Source organism: Lampris incognitus, chromosome 17 (genome assembly GCF_029633865.1).
Source record: "Lampris incognitus isolate fLamInc1 chromosome 17, fLamInc1.hap2, whole genome shotgun sequence".
Lineage (NCBI taxonomy): Eukaryota > Metazoa > Chordata > Actinopteri > Lampriformes > Lampridae > Lampris > Lampris incognitus.
This window is the reverse complement of record NC_079227.1, coordinates 22,514,483-22,531,487: the sequence shown is the minus strand read 5'-3', so window position 1 is coordinate 22,531,487 and position 17,005 is coordinate 22,514,483. Positions and strand designations below refer to the sequence as shown.

At 45.2% G+C, this 17,005-nt stretch overlaps 1 long non-coding RNA gene across 3 annotated transcripts in view; it reads left to right on the top strand.

Annotated features, from left to right (window-relative positions):
- Positions 1–16,695, top strand: part of LOC130128024 (uncharacterized) — a 28,969-nt gene extending 12,274 nt beyond the window's left edge. Inside the window, exons 3-4 of one of the 3 annotated variants that reach the window (XR_008811862.1) lie at positions 352–477; positions 16,666–16,695. This is a non-coding gene — a long non-coding RNA (uncharacterized LOC130128024). Of the gene's footprint in view, positions 1–351; positions 478–621; positions 676–9,983; positions 10,497–16,665 lie in introns of those variants that run through there. The other 2 variants (XR_008811860.1, XR_008811861.1) reach the window with 2 other exon arrangements.
- The last annotated feature ends 310 nt before the right edge of the window (positions 16,696–17,005 follow it).

Genomic DNA, 17,005 nt, shown 5'->3' with positions numbered 1-17,005 from the left:
TTGTGTGAAGTCCTTGCCATATAATCACATCAAGGAAACCGCAGCGGTGTCAACCATTTACCAAAAATGTATCTATAGATCTATAGGCCCATATATTAGACGTAAACACAAACCTGAATTTGATCAGTTTTAATCTCTTCTGTTTGTTTTTTTTTTGCTGGCAGACTACACTCGCAGGTTGCCATTTTTTAAAAATCTGCCAGGTGTATCGTAGCAACGCTGTCACTCACGAGTCATGACCAATGAGAATCACAGTACAGCCCTCCTCCAGACTCCCGCCACCCCCTAACTGATTGTTGGAGTACTGGCCTACATTGTCTGTCACCTCATCAGATCCTGTTGGTGTTGCAGGGGGCTCCAGTACCTGATGAACTGGGAGGGCTAAGGCCTCCAAGAATGCTACTGCCCCGCCCACAACATCTTGGACCCCCTCCCTCATCAGGGACTTCCACCGGTCCCATGCTGACCAGCCTGGGGGTAAGTCAGGAGCCGTTCCTAGTGTTATGTCACAACATCTTGTCACAATGTCTACGAGTCCTTCTAGTTCATAACCTAAGCCATAACCTTATCTTTACCAAATCACCAGTTGTTGACAGATCACTAATCTCCATGTCATTTCAGATCCTGTCTCCCCTCCCCACCTGGCTGTCTCACCACTCCCCTCTCCATTTTTCCACACCCAGCTCTTTACCTGCAGCTCATTCCCCCAAGTCAACCCATACTACCCCCCCTTTTTCTCCCCAGTTGTACCCATCCAATTACCCTACTCTTCCAAGCCATCCCGGTCACTGCTCCACCCCCTCTGCCAATCCAGGGAGGGCTGCAGACTGCCACATGCCTCCTCTGAAACATGTGGAGTCGCCAGCCGCTTCTTTTCACCTGACAGTGAGGAGTTTTGCCGGGGGGACGTAGCATGTTGGAGGATCACGCTATTCCTCCCAGTTTGGTGATGGAATAAGAGACTATATGATTTTCAGAGCTACCAGAGAAGGGAGGATTCTATGAAATGATTAAAATCTCTCTAAGGTTTAAAAAGAACATTTTAGATTACCATTTGACATCAACTCTTATCAAAGGCAGCAGATGTGATTCGAGCCTACTTTAGATGATGCGTCAATGCAGAGATGATTCAGTTCAGCTGGAGGCCAAGCGATGATCCTTGAAGGCTTAAGGGCTGTCCACACCAAGAACGACAACTGTAACAATAACTAACTCAAGTGGATGGCAAAGTCCACACCACAACTATAATGACAACAAGTGGGGAACGATATCGTTGGGATCACTTTCAGAGCGATTTGACAAACGATAGAAACACTGAGAGCCAATCAAAATCCGTCTTGGCCATTGTGGTATACAAATTAACAAAAGCTTATTGGGCTGCAAGTTACACATTAAAAAAGTTGTTTTACCTGAGACATACTGCCAAAACGGTCTTAGGCGCTGATAGGGTCACTAAAATTTGTTTGGTCGTCAGTGATGTCCTCTTTGACAACTGCCAAGATACCATCTAATTGATACTGACTCATAAGAAAGTATGAATAAAATTAGCTTTCAAAAGACAACGACTCTCGTTACAGAGTGTTGGATTCTCCTACCTTCTCTCATCTTTGAAGAATTTTGTGAATCCATAACCTTCTGGTTTTCTTTTTCTTTATCTGTGCAATATAAAGCTGTAACAGGTCGTCGATATAAATTTTATCCATCAAAATCCATTTTCCTAAGCTGCAAACACAGCTGGAGATCACAGCAAGTGCTTGGCTGTTTACAGAACATTATCATTCATCAGTGTGGATGCTCACATTGTTATCATTATAGTTATTCGTTCCTGGTGTGGATGGCCCTTTACTCACAGCTTCCACAGAGAAGCCATGGTTACCAGGCAATGGTATTGGCTGTGGCTAGTTTTTCACTGATCTTCCACTACGTGTTGTATGTAGCGTCCCCTGGGCAGGAACTGCCTGGGTGATTCTTGGCAAAAATCATGCTGGTAAGCAATGAAGTTCGGTTAACTCCCATTGTGGTACACAATGGGATCTTTGCTGCATAGGTCTGTCTGGGTGTCAGTTGAATAGTAAAATACTACACTGAATTTAACTGATTTGACTCAGTTTAAATAATCTGAAAGTAATTTTGTTGGCCAGCCGGTAAAAACTTCCAAAAATGATCACACACAAGGCTTTCCTTGTGATCCTTGTTTCTTTTGGGAGTTCTGTTGGGAGTGACGAAGATGGACTAGATTAGGAATTAGTATATTAAAGGGACAGCTGAAATCCAGCCACTGAGGATGCACAAGCCAGTGCATTCTTAGTGCTGGTCCCAAGCCTGGATAAATGGGGGGGGGGGTTGCGTCAGGAAGGGCATTCGGTGTAAAGCCTTTGCCAAATCAAATATGCGGATCATAAATCAGATTTCAATACTGAATCAGTCAAGGCCCAGGTTACCAATGACCGCCACCGGTATTGTTGGCCAGCAGGGTGGTGGAAGAAACTATGCTATTGTTGGGCGACGGAGACGGCGAGAGGGAAGGCATGTCCAGAGGCAGCGGGAGAGGAGGAGGGGTAGGAGTGTGGAGGGGAGAGTCGGAACTTTGAATGTTGGCACTATGACGGTTAAAGGGAGAGAGCTGGTTGATATGATGGAGAAAAGGAAGGTAGATGTGTACAAGAGACCAGGTGGAAGGGGAGTAAGGCCAGGAGCACCGGAGGTGGGTTCAAACTCTTCTACCACGGTGCAGATGGGAGGAGAAATGGGGTAGGGTTAATTCTGAAGGAAGAGTATGTCAAGAGTGTGTTGGAAGTGAAGAGAGTGTCAAGACAGAGTGATGAGTATGAAGATGGAAATCGAGGTGTGATGATTAATGTTATCAGCGCAAATGCCCCACAAGTTGGTTGTGAGATGGAAGATAAAGGAGAATTCTGAAGTGAGTTGGATAAAGTGGTGGAGAGTGTACCCAGGGAGGAGAGCGTGGTGATTTGAGCAGACTTCAATGGGCATGTTGGTGAAGAGAAAAGATGAGGTGATGAGCAGGTATGGTGTCAAGGAGAGAAATTTGGGATGACAGATGGTGGTGGATTAAGTAAAAAGGATGGAAATGGCTGTGGCGAATGCATATTTCAAGAAGACAGTGGAACACAGTACGACATGTAGGAGTGGAGGAAAGTGCACAGAGGTGGACTATATCTTATGTAGAAGGCATGATCTGCAAAGGATTGGAGACTGCAAGGTGGTGACAGGGGAGAACATACCTAGGCAGCATCAGATGGTGGTCTGTAGGATGATTTTGGAGATCAAGAAGAGGAAGAGAGTGAAGGCAGAGCAAAGGATCAAATGAGGAAGTTGAGGAAGGAAGAGTGTTGTGTGGAGTTCAGGGAGGAGAGGTGATGAAGTAGGCAGTAGTAACAAGGAGATGCGACATAAAGCAAAGAGAGTGGTGGCAAAGGCAAAGGAAAAGGTGTACGGTGAGTTGTATGAGAGATGGGACACTAAGGAAGGAAAAAAGGACCTTTACCAATTGGCTAGACAGAGGGACCAAGCTAAGATGGATGTTCTGCAGGTTAGGGCGATCAAGGATAGAGATGGAAATGTGCTGACAAGCGAGGAGGGTGCGTTGAGAAAGTGGAAGGAGTACTTTGTGGGGCTGCTGAATGAAAAAAATGAAAGAGAGAAGTGAGGTAGATTAGCAAGGAGGAAGGGAGAGCAGCTTTGAAGAGGATGAACAGTGGAAAGGCATTTGATCCAGATGACATACCTGTGGAGGCATTGGTGTGTTTAGAAGATGGCAGTGGAGTTTTTAACTAGATTGTTCAACACAATCTTGGAAAGTGAGAGGATGCCTGAGGAGTGGAGAAGAAGCATACTGGTACCGATTTTCCAGAATAAGGGTGATGTGTAGAGCTGTAGCAACTACAGAGGCATAAAGTTGATCGGCCACGGCATGAAGATATGGGAAGAGTAGTGGAGTAGTGAAGCTAGTGGAGTAGTGAAGCTAGGTTAAGAGAAGAGGTGATGATTAGTGAGCGGTAGTATGGTTTCATGCCACGAAAGAGCACTACAGATGTGATGTTTGCTTTGAGAATGTTGATGGAGAAGTACAGAGAAGGTCAGAAGGAGTCACATTGTGTCTTTGTGGATTTAGAGAAAGTATATGACAGGGTGCCGAGAGAAGAGGTGTGGTATTTTATGAGGAAGTCAGGAGTGGCAGAGACGAATGTAAGAGCGGGGCAGAATATGTATGAGGGAAGTGTGACAATGGTGAGGTGTGCGGTTGGAATGACAGATGGGTTCAAGGTGGAGGTGAGATTACATCAAGGATCGGCTCTGAGCCCTTTCTTGTTTAGAATGGTGATGGACAGGTTGACGGATGAGATCAGGCAGGAGTCTCTGTGGACTATGATGTTTGTGGATGACATTGTGATCTGTACCGAGAGTAGGGTGCCGGTTGAGGAGAGCCTGAAGAGGTGGAGGTATGCACTAGAGAGAAGAGGAATGAAAGTCAGTATGAGCAAGTCTACATATGCCTGAATGAGAGGGAGGACAACGGAATGGTAAGGATGCAAGGAGTAGAGGTGATGAAGGTGTATGAGTTTAAATACTTGGGGTCAACCGTCCTAAGAAACAGGAAGTGTGAGAGGTGAAGAAGAGAGTGTAGGTAGGGTGGATTGTGTGGAGAAGTGTATCAGGAGTGATTTTCGACAGAAGGGTACCAGCAAGAGTTAAAGGGAAGTTTTACAAGGTGGTAGTGAGACCAGCTATGTTATATGGTTTGGAGACAGTGGCACTGACGAAAAGACAGGAGGCAGAGCTGGATTAGGAACGAGTATATTAGAGGGACAGCTCAGGTTGGATGCTTTGGAGACAAAGCAAGAGAGGCAAGATTGAGATGGTTTGGACATGTAGAGGAGAGATGCTGGGTGTATTGGGAGAAGAATGCTGAATATGGAGGTGCCAGGGAAGAGGAAGAGGAAGGCCAAAGAGGAGGTTTATGGATGTGGTGAGAGAGGACATTCAGGTAGCTGGCGTGACAGAGGAAGATGCAGAGGATAGGAAGAGATGGAAATGGATGAACTGCTGTGGCGGCCCCTAACGGGAGTAGCCAAGAATGATAGTAGTAGTAGTCTGATGAGCCAATTTCTGGTTGATGTCCATTTGGCACCTCTATGTGAGGTATAGAGGAGGCCGTTGTGTAGACCCAGTTAGAATAATGAAAGGCTCAGGATGCTTATTTCTGGTGGGTTTCTCAAGCAGGGAGGGAGGGAGAGGGAGAGAGAGAGAGAGAGACTCCTCGTTACAAGGCCGAGATATTGTTAACATGTAGTTTTGACCACATGAGCCGGCGCTGATTCTACCTACTTTCAAATCACCTGGTATAGTACACTTTTGATGAAGCTTGATCAGTTCTATCACTTTTATACCATGAATGACTTGCAAGGAGGCACAGTCTTGACAAAAGAGAAAAGAAGCTAAATCAAAATCTGCGAAGTTCTTAGTATAAATGACCACCCCAAATGTGCACGAGTGTGTGTGAACGTGTTTGTGTGTGCTACATGTGAGTGTGCTGTATGTGAACGTGTGCATGCTATGTGCTTGTGGGCTTTACAGTTAATGAGCAGGGCGAGAATAGACAGCAAAGATGAAGATGTGCACCATAACTTCTCTTCTTTCACTTAGGGCTTATTTCTAAGGTCAGCCATTTGGAACAGTGCATGCAGACTCCAACTGGATGAGATGAGCCCTCGCTGTGCTCCTGAGTAATCATCTGTTCATGGAGGAAAAGAAAGTTACTGTGGCCTTAGCATGCAGCCGACGGCTTACTTGATTGCCTTCAGCTCTCGCCCCCTCCTCGTCCTTTATCCCTCCTGCTTTGGTCTTCATTTCCTTGTTTAACCCCAGTGACTTCCCTCTCCCCTCTGCTTGCTAGCTTTCTCTTCTTTATTTACGCAGTTAATTTGCAACATAGCTCTGACCCATTCTCCCCACAATAAAGTGGCAACTCAGGCTGAAATGGTTGGTTGAATTGCCCTGCAGCTGTCTTTCAATTACTCTACATCATTGGAAAGTGGCCACTCAGATTCTCTTACTTTCATATCTTCCTCCTTCTGCATCGGTGGGTTTTTTTTCTCCTCCACACTTCCTGTCTGGGTCCCAGGTGTGAAGCAGCGGGCAATCCATACTAAATTGCCACTATGCCTGGAAGATGGCTGGTTAAAATTACAGGTGTATAATGGTTCATAAACCACAGAAATCTCAAATCCACAGTCCATTATCTGCATGCTAACTTCTGACAGCACAGCGGCTGTGGTAGTTGCAATGGGAAAAGAACTGAGTTTTTGGACAGACCCCTGTGTGAAAATATTACTTTCTGAAAGTTCGATTGTAATTGCCCTGGGCCACAAAAGCGTATGTGTCTTTATCTCCAGTACCTAACATTAATATGAATGATATGAATGTGATTGGAAGATAATGTAATATTCATGGGCTCAAATGCAATTACATTCACACATTGTCCTCTAAACGTTGTTGTGTGAGATAATGCAATTCACTAACTGGTCACCCAAACATAATTTTGAAGATGACTTTATCATCTTGGAAGGTGCAGTGAAGATTTCAAGTTCAAGCCAAGAAACCGTGTGGTTACAGGGCATGTGGCAGACTGAGTCTACTCCAGAGACTGCAGTTTTAGTTGTAATTTATACTGCTTTGGTACTACCTGCACTGTCGTCATCAGGAATTTTTTTATTAATTGCCCTCAACAGGTATCAAATGCATAACTACAGCAGCCTGAGGTCAAATCTATTTCAGTGCCTTTGGTGCATGTATCCCCCCACCCCACCCCACCCCACCCCACCCTCTCTCTCTCTCCTTTATGTGCCGTCTCAATGTCCCAACTAATAAAGTAAATACTTGCCAAAAAAAAAAAACTAAAATATAATTAGAATTCAGCTTCCTTGAAATGGCTGTCTGTTGTTTGACTGGGTTTGTATTCTTTCACTTTTCTTTCCCCTGTAACCATCTCTCTATTCCCTGCCTAGTCGATGGCTTATTAGCGTAGCTTAGGTACTGCCAGAGTTTCACTCAAGGACAGGAGCCGTGCTCATTTTGTTATGTCACTCCACCACATGTGTGTGTGCACCTGCACGCATGCACACATACACACAAACAAGCCTTTCTATCGCTTACCCTTGTGTGTCAGTGTGTGTGCATTGGGGCGGATGAGGGAAGGGGGTCAGCAAAAGCAGAGATGCACCTCGAGAAAGAGCAGATGGAATTAAAATGCCACAGTCAGACCCCCCTGTATGAAAGTTACAGTTTTATTTTCTCTCTCATTATCATAAATCACTTGAACATGGTGGCCAAACTCTCCCTGTAATTAGTTGTGCTTGGCAAGGGGGTGGCTACTTGGCTGCAGTGGCTGTTCATTTGTGGGTCTGGCGCAAAGCTCACAGTTAAATTGTTTGCCTAATACTCTCAAAGAATTATCCTCATGTAAAGCCAACCTGTATCTCTGGCTCCTTCCCAAAGTGGAGCACAATTTTAAAGAATGCAGGGTTTTTGGGTTTGTTTTTTTTTTTTTTTTTCATCTTAACCCCAAAGCAATGAGAACATTTGGGAATAAAAACTCCCAATAAATAGCACTTTTCTGGACAGCAGTGTGTCCAGGGGATGTCTGGTGACTCTAATTATTACCTCAACATTTCCACTTAATTAGAATAACAACAACATCAAAGATAATCCCCAGCCCTAAAAACCCAGTTCCTTGTACATTCCTACTTACATCAAACCCATGAGCTGCAGGTATCTGGAGGAGGCATGCACTTACTGGGAATGTCATTGGGCGAAATCGTGTCAAAGAGGTTCATTGTAAGACCTAGCTGTGAATGAATTAAAGGCAATTTTGCCGCGGCGGTTTGGTTTGAGGGAAAATTTGCCTCACAATGCAGCGGCCGTTGAGCAAAATCACCACATGTTACGCTAGCTCTGCATTTGATAATTCAGACAGGGGAGTCAGAGGCTAAACTGAGGTGTAGAGGCTACCGGCTAGGATGGAAAGCTGCTGTCCAGCCCCCGAACCTTCAGCCCACAGCGCTGGCTGCCAGCACATAACCATCTGCTGGGTGTCAATGCAGGTGCAGCTCAGCATCACATCGTGTGCTAATGATCATAATTAGACCATGGAAGCAAACTAGATCCCCGTAGACCCCCAGAGAACATCTGCATTAGTGGTGAGAAATTATGTGGAAGAAGCAGATTTGGAAGCTTGTTAGAATTTGGTTTGCATTTTCAAAATCTGTTCAGCATTAAGGTAGTTTCACAGAAGCATCTTAGGCTGTCTCGCGTGACAGCCTAAGATAAGCCTAATATGCCACCCTTCGTGCTGTATGCACAGTTGTTTGTGGACCTCTTTGGGTAAATCCCGCAAGGGTATCGTGATTCAATCAATTATTTGCAAAAGTAGACTTCGCTGGTGATTGTTTGTTCTTCCGTCTCAAGGAGAGAACGGAGGGAACAGTAGCGTTTGAAGCGAAACAAAAGCCGAGGAGATGCAGGGGAGACGACAGAAAACAAAACAAAGTTTGGGGTATTTGCTCACGCCGAGAAAGAGACAGGGGGGTGGATATTTTTCTTACTCTGACGGGTCTGGAGGCAAGTGTAAACATAAAAGACAACAAAGTGAAAACTGCCAATTATCAGCACAATTTGTCATATCAGATTTTTCTTCTCGCATTTTGCTTAGCAACCGTTCAGCATGTCTGACAGGAGAACACACGGGCCAGTTCAAACATAATCGCTTGACCACCTCAAGAACACACTCTGAAGAAGACAAATGTAATAATCCTCACTCACCCTCTCCTTCACACTCCCCCCACCCTCTTCTCTCTCGCTCTCTCCGTCACTTTCATTTTTTTTTTGTTTCGGCAGCTCCCTCTTCCCCAAGTTCCTTTATTTATTCTTTCTGCTCCTCTCTATACCCTCCTCTTATTTTCTATTTTCTGTAATCTCAGAGAGAATGTCAACACCGGACATCACACTGTGTCACCGGCTGACATCTGACACAGCCCAGGGAGCGTAGTCAATAAAGCCGTCTAATTGAGTGCCACTGGCTGCTGTTTATTGACAAAATAAGACCAGGGAATTAGGTGTGTCTCTGTTGGGTGCTTGCGGCCCTGCCATCCTCCCGCCTGTCGACAGCTGTCCACTTCCCATCCATCACAGAGTCCGCCTACTCTGCTGTGCATGTCAAAGGATAGTAGTACCTTCCATGAAAAACAACGACTTTACCTTTCCTAGCCTATCCTGATGCAAGTGCAGGCGTAAGTGCCAGGAGGAGAGTGCGGATGTGAGCGAGCTAGGGAGGCAGAATGCAAAAAAGAAAAATGGAAATGAGAGGTACACCGTAATACGTTATAATGATGTGTGCATACTTGTGTCCACGAATATTTGTGCTCGAGTCTCTGTCTGTATACTTATGTCAGTATATCCTATCAGAACAGACACTACAAGGTGACAGCTGAACAGGTTTTTTGCAGTAACGCACACTCTGTTGGTAATTAATTAACGTTTTACGCGTCTGCACGATATCTCTGTTGCCTCACTTGAGACATTGATAAGATTTTCATTGTTCCAGCTCACTCTACCTGCTTAATTAGGGGCTGGGCAAAGCCAAGGGCCAAGACACAAAACAAAATTCTGTTATCTGCCGCAAAGTTGTTCAACAGGAAGACACTTATCGCGCTCTTCCTTTCCCTTCTCCAAATTAACTTCAACCCTCTGATAACAGAACGGTGCATAATCGTGCCTGCTCACAGCCATTTACCAGCAGGGCTGCCTGACAGTGTACAGTAAATCTCAGTAGACATATGGAGTTCCTTTTTGTAATGGCTGCTCAGACAGTGACTGAGCTGCTTACGCCATCCCTCAAAAACCACAATCTCTGTCCTCTGTGCTCCCTTGGGCCTTTGCTCTTTCTCCTTTTCTCGATGCCGCAGATTTCGGGAGACCAGGTGGAAGAGATAAGGGAGCGATTGTGGTGCGACTGGCTGGTGGATGGGAGATGCCACACCAGCAGGCATCGGCTGACAGTGATGAACGAGCCGTCCGACCCTCTGATAATTCGTCACTCATGGGCAGAGAGAGGTCCATTAATCAAAACAAGCGTGGCGGCGCCACATTTTCTACCACCGACCTTTTTCCTCCCACCTCCTCCAGACCCCAGTTACTCCACCCTAACCTGAGGTGGGATGACTTGTCTAGGTGGCTAGCAGCAACCGGCAGTAGCACTGAATGGAGTTCCTGAATGTATTCATGCTAAGCGGGAGGGGGATGTAGAAGGGTAGTGCCCATTCACCCAGGGCTTTCTATCTAAAACTATGTTCAGACTGCAGGTCTTAATACTCAGTACTGTTTTTTTTTTGTTTAAGTTCATTTTTTTTTTAAATTCTGGTTCCATTGGTCACATCCGTTGCTGAAAATGACTCATATCTGATATCCAATATCACTGATAACACAACTCTGAAACTCTTGAAACAACAGCAATTAGTGTTATGTGTGCACTCAAGTTTTTTCACTTGCAATCTTTTAAAAATCTGGTTAATTTTGATATGGATATATACCCTTGGATTTTGCTTGAATAAGAGCGTCCTCCCAAATATATCTATAATCTGTGACTTTGCTATCTTTCCACTTACTTGCATCAGTGTCTTTTTGTAACTAACTTATTCAATAAATATACCACTACTATTACTCCGCCTGGGTCATAGTTTCAATGGGGCAATAACAGTGATGGGTCAGTGAAAGATGAGTAATGTCTTTAATGCTAATACAAGCAGCTAATCCCACTGATATGTGCTATGGAGAAGGCCTTAAAGGTAAAAGGGGACGGGCACGGCAGGTAGGCCCAGAAAATGCAGCTATGGGCACATCCACTGAGGTAACTGGGTACTAACAGGCAGCAGGCGCAAAGATAGATGCAGCTGGGTAAAGCTAGATATGTTGAGCCATTGCAGCCGTAATGCATCAAAGTTTCCCAGTGGAGGGAGGCCGCGTGGTCAATGTCAGGGATTTTCTCCTCAAATCTGGGTAGAGAGACACAAATCAACATCCGGAGAGTCGCCAGAGAGGTTCCCATTACTGTGGCTATATATAACAGTAATCTGGTTAAGCCTCCACCCTGTCTGGGTCCTGTCAGGGGGGGGTTGATTCAGTCAATAAGTGACCCCATAGACTGTAAATGAGATTCAACCTTTTTTCACATGCAGGCTCATCACACGTACTCACAAACACATATGATTTTGTAAACAGCACACACACATGTATTGCTTTGATGGTGAACTTTTTGGTGAGGAGACCAGAGATCTGTTGATCAGTTGGGGGAGGGGGGCTACCCGGTATATTCTGACATAGGTCTTAAGTGCAACCATTTGGTGCCTTTTCTGTTTACCCCTCCCTTTGAAGACCATGTTAAATTGCAAATAGTTTTTATAAGCACAACAGCTTGCTCTGTTGTCCTAAAAGGCCCCCATAACACCTCAGAGACTGTTGCTACTGCAAAACAGAAAAGATAAAAAAAATCATATAGAAGTGACAAAAAGTGGTGTGTTTTGGCGTCAGAGCGGTGAAAAAGTCAAATAATGGCTAATTCGTTTCTCTTTTCTTATATACAGCAGTGATAATGGTCTATACGGTGTCTTATCTTTGGCAGATAGCCAAAATGCATGCCAGCGAACACTCCTCTCCGCGCATTTCAATACGCACCACAGCAGTGGTCCAAGACTCAGACGACTGCCTTGCGCTTGAGTATACAGCCTCTCCATGCCCACACCCTTTTACCATGCAGCATAATTTACCCGGCGAGAAAAGCAATGAAAATTCCCTCAGAACCCCTCCGAGTGACTCCATCAGTCTGTGCCTGCCTATCTGCAAATGCCAGCTCATTTCTCAAGCAAGGCTCCACAGTTGGACTCCAAATGTAGCTCCACGCTCATTCTTATGCATCCCTCCTGCCAAACAGCACATCAACTGAAATGAGGAAAGAGCCTGAAGTTTTCCTGGACTACAATTTTAGTGCTTGGAGATATCAGAGGAAGCTATTTAAGGCGGGTTTTGGGGAGAAAGCTGTTGGACTGGATGGATTTGGGCCTCTGAGAGACTTGAATGAAATGGAGGAAAGGAGAGACGAGTAGTGAAAGCCGTCGACCACGCCTGTAGATACAGCGAGAGTCTGTGTGACTTGTCTTCTTTCATGTTAAAGATTGGAAAAAGGAAGGGATGCAGACAGGACGTTCATGCTGCTTATTGCTCACTAGCTGACATTGAACAGGGCTGTACAACCTCAGGGTTTCCTTGTTTTTGCCTCCTCCTTCCTTTATTCCAAGTCTCCGTCTTGAGACTTTGCCACTGCCATAGTGTTGTCGCTGTAGCCGTAGCCATCCAGTTCCTCTGTGTACCCCTAAGTCACAGATATTTCCCTCTGCCATCTGTGCAAGAGACGGCAGGGAGTCCCAGAGAGCAGGGCCCTGCCAGACTCCATGCACCCTAACTCATCTGCTAAGCAATTTAGACATTAATGAGAGGTGGGAACTCAAAGTAGCTATCAGACAGCTCCTGTGATTGAAGTTTTGCTTCTCACTTCATATATAGCAGTCTCAGAAGGCATTACTGTTGGAGGTTGGAAAAAAAGAACAAGACCCAGGTCTTTTGACCCCATAAAGCAGAGGCTAACAAAATCATTCTACATCTGTTTAGTGTTTTGGAAAGTGCTTTGCAAGCCCAGATAGGTTTCACAACAGCTCTTAGGGCTCTTAGTTACCGGATGACGTGAGGCCAGTGGTAGCACTAACGCAGACGTAGTGACAATTTCGCTGGGCGCAAAGTGGTTTCCCTCTTGCCTGGACACATTTGCTCAATTCTGGGCTTGCCACGACATCAATTGCGCCGAAATGGGCGTGGGGGCGGGCGCAGTAATCACAGAACAAAATATGTGCACGTGTATCATTGTCCTCCGACATAAGACAGTCAATGTGTGTCATTATGCATGGAAAATGATGTGGTGATGAGGATTTCAATAGTTCAATTAACCTCATTCAACTTGAAAGAATGAACTCATTGCCTAGGCTAATTGATCCGTGATCTAATCTATTTAAGGTCACCTGCTGTGCTCATGGAATGCACAGGAAAGAGAAAGATGCCGGTGAGAATGAAGACACGTAGTTTGTCAAATAATCATGTTTGCGTGTTGTCTCATATCATATTGGAAATGGTGTTAATGTCTGTTGTATGCACACTTGGCGACTCTGCACCACCCGAAGAAGGACATCGGTTTCCTCCTCGGAGAAGCTTATCTGCCTTAGCCGGTCTGAACTTCCGCAGTCCATTACAAAATTGGCAGTTCACCATGACAGAGAGCGTGCCGCTTTTAAATGGAATGAGAGGAGCTGATTTGATTGGCCGTAATTGAAGACAGCCCCCATCACTCCTACTAATAATTTGTTCCTTCTAATCCAACCCTTTTACAACTGCGCCTCTGTTGCGCCTGATTACCACCAGTGCAGCATGTCCCGAAATTAGCAAAAAAGTACTGGCCACACCTCGGATCGACTTGCGCCGCAAACTAGCACTAGTGCCCTTTTTTTTAACTACTTTATTGATCCCCATGGGGAAATTCTTTCTCTGCATTTAACCCATCCTAGCTGTGTAGCTATGAGCAGTGAGCAGCCACTGTGCAGCACCCGGGGACAAACTCCAGTTCGTCTTGCCACGCCTCAGTCAGGGGCACAGACAAGAGTATTAACCCTAACATGCATGTTTTTTTTATGGTGGGGGAAACCGGAGCAACTCCACACACAGGATGACTTGGGATGACCCCCAAGGTTGGTCAACCTCAGGGTTCGAACCCAGGACCTTCTTGCTGTGAGACAACAGTGCCAACTACTGGGCCACCATTCAACCTTCGACTGCACTATGATCTGGAAACTAGAGCCCATACTATTTTAGGTCTTTTGAAGTACCTTTTTGAAAGAGTGGTTTGTACTTTGTTGCACAAAAGGCAAAAAAGGGGAGATACAAGTTTTTGCACTAAAATAGGAGCGGTGGTGGGCCACCTCTAAACAATGTAATGAAACATGGTACATAATTACGTAAATTACACAGTAATTACATGAATCGCAAAACGGGTTACAGAGAAAAATATTCTCCTAATCTAACGTTGCATCACTCGAAGAACCACAACAGCTATTATTTATTCCTTAAATGTGTCTCTGTGTCAATCTGCCCTGACCAGCAGCACAAGACAATTGCAATCCCATTTTATCTCCATTTGGTATCGTCACTGCAAGTCAGATTTTAGTCAATCACATGGATTAAGCACATCATCAGCAAAGGGGGGAAAAAAAGTTTGTGTTTGTGCTGCATGCCGTCCGGCTTGTAATACAATACAAAAATGAATCTCTGTGAAGAGGTAACTCTAGACAGGTAAAGTCTGGGAAAGTGTAAACAAGGCTTTATAAAACGGTCCCTTGCTCGCCATCATGCTTTTTTTTTCCCCAGACACCACCAGCAAAGCAATCATAGACACATTGGCCACCCACTCGCAGCAAATATCCGTCAACAGCATAAACAAAAGAATAGCTTTGAGGACGAGCAGAAATGACTATAGTAGTTGTAGACAGCTTTTTTTTCTTTGTTAAAAAAGGACATGAGGATGCCACTGCATCGCATGAAAAACGGTGGTGGGAGGTTACACACATGCATATAAGGATGTAAATGAGCTGCTGTGTGTATGGTTGTGTCTGTGTGTGTGCAGTGAGCTACCGCAGTTGCTGCTAATCAAGAACTCCACTCCCCTGCTTGTGTTAATAAACCTGTCATCCAACTAATTACAGCCCAAGTTGTAAGTGGCTGGTAAATTTACTCTATAGGAAAAGTGTGCCTTCACCTTGCATTAGTGTGTGGATGAGTAAAACCTCGCCACAAATAAATTCAAGTCGCTTTCCTCAAGATTGAAAAGACAATGGCAAATTTCACAACTTCCACAAAATATTTCCTCTTACCTAGCAAATCAGGCAACTTCGATCCAAATGCCGCTCTCCTTTTAGTATGCTAAATACGCTTGGCAGGACAAAGCGCTAAATATTCATGGGAAGTCTATGTGCCACCGAGGTTCCTGTGAAACCCCACTTTCAGAACCGGGGAGTTTCATTAACAGCTCTTTGCGTTCTGGAACTGTTTGGCCTTTCGTCTGTCATTTCAACTTAATTTCCACTGTCGGGGAAGAGCCACACGGTCGCACCATCAACAGGGATGGTTGGTACTGAGGAAAGGAGAAACGATAGGGACAGAGAGAGAGAGCGAGAGAGAGAGACACAGAGACAGAGACAGAAAACTGGGCAGCTAGATGAGCAGGGGACCGTTGTATGTTCACAAGCCTCCTTGGCTGTCGCGCCAGTGTCTCAGCTGTGTCTTGGCAGCGTCTCGGTTGATTGGCTGAGCCGACAGTGCTTTGAATAGGTAATCAGGTTGTGCTGCCACTACCCCCCCTTGTACCATGGTGATGGGAAGTGATGTGTCTGCCCCATACATACCCAACCTCCGCCAGCGCCTCAGTGTGTCAGTAAATGTGGCATGCCAGCCATGCCATAGAAATCTTAGCCTGGTGGCTGGCAGATTACTGATGTGGCATAGCCTTAAAGCCACCTTCCTGCATATGCCCACCCATCTACCCCCTCCTGATCATCTACTGTACAACACACACGAGCATTTTATCGCACACAAATTCAGCACATGTACTCTGCTATATACCAGTGATGGCAAGTGTTATTTAGAATGAAATGGGATGATGAACCATCAGTGAGGAATTAACATCCAAAGCCAACCCTTGAGACAGATTTCATGTAACCTGGAGGCTTCAGTAAAAAAATGGCTGCCCCACTCATCATTAGATAAACACTGTAATCAAAAGAATATGCCTGTTTCTTTGTTTTCTCTAGACCTGGTTTGTTTGCATGCGCTGGTTTGTTTGCAACTATTAATTCATGTGCACTTAATAGCTGTGTTTGCTACTCTGACAGCTTCTAAAGCGATTCGAACCCGTGTGTCCAGGAAGCTGTGGTGTGCACTGAGCAGTCACTTTTTTGCTTATGCAAGGTGAATCGTTGAACAGATCCCCTTCAGGTAGCACTCAGCCAGGTTTCTCAATGCTGTCTGTATGTCTAATGTGCTCAGCGCATCTCCTCGGCTGTAAAATGACAATAGGAAATGTACTGCTTTATATAGTGCTTTTGTAGTCTACTGGCCACTCAAAGCACTTAACAGTGTGTCTCCCATTCACCCATTCACACATGCATTCATACACTGATGGCAGACCCATTCACACTCACAATCATACACTGATGGCAAACCCATTCACACTCACATTCATACACTGATGGTGAAGGCTGCCATGCAAGGCGCCAACCTGCTCATCAGAAGTAGTTAGGGGTTCAGTGTCTTGTTCAAGGACACTTCAACATGCTCTCTGGAGGAGCCAGGGATCGAACCAGTGACCTTCTGCTTACTAGACGACCTGCTCTATCTCCTGAGCCATGCCGCCCATAATGTCACTAGAAAGTATGTAAGCAGGATTGTGAATCTGCAGACTCAGCTTACACATGTAACTGACTCCTCTTTCTCCCTCAGACCCTTGCTGCTTCCTCAGGAGCGTCTTCCCACGCATCAAAGCAAGCCCTGTCCTGCCTGAAAGAACTGCATGAATCAGAAGTCATTGTGTTTGATATTTGGCTTATCATATCATTCTATCAGTCTTCATTCATGTTAGCCCTTGGCATTTTTCATGTGTCTCATGTAACTGAATTTTAAAGGGAAAGGTGTAAGCCACATTAAGATGCCCGTGTAAAAGCATCCAAAAATGCAGTGAGGACACAGTGTGATCCAACTGCTCAAACCACCCCCGGAGGTGGCCAGGGATGCATTGTGACCAAATTTTACTAAAGTGTTAATGTAATTGCCTTTCCAATCC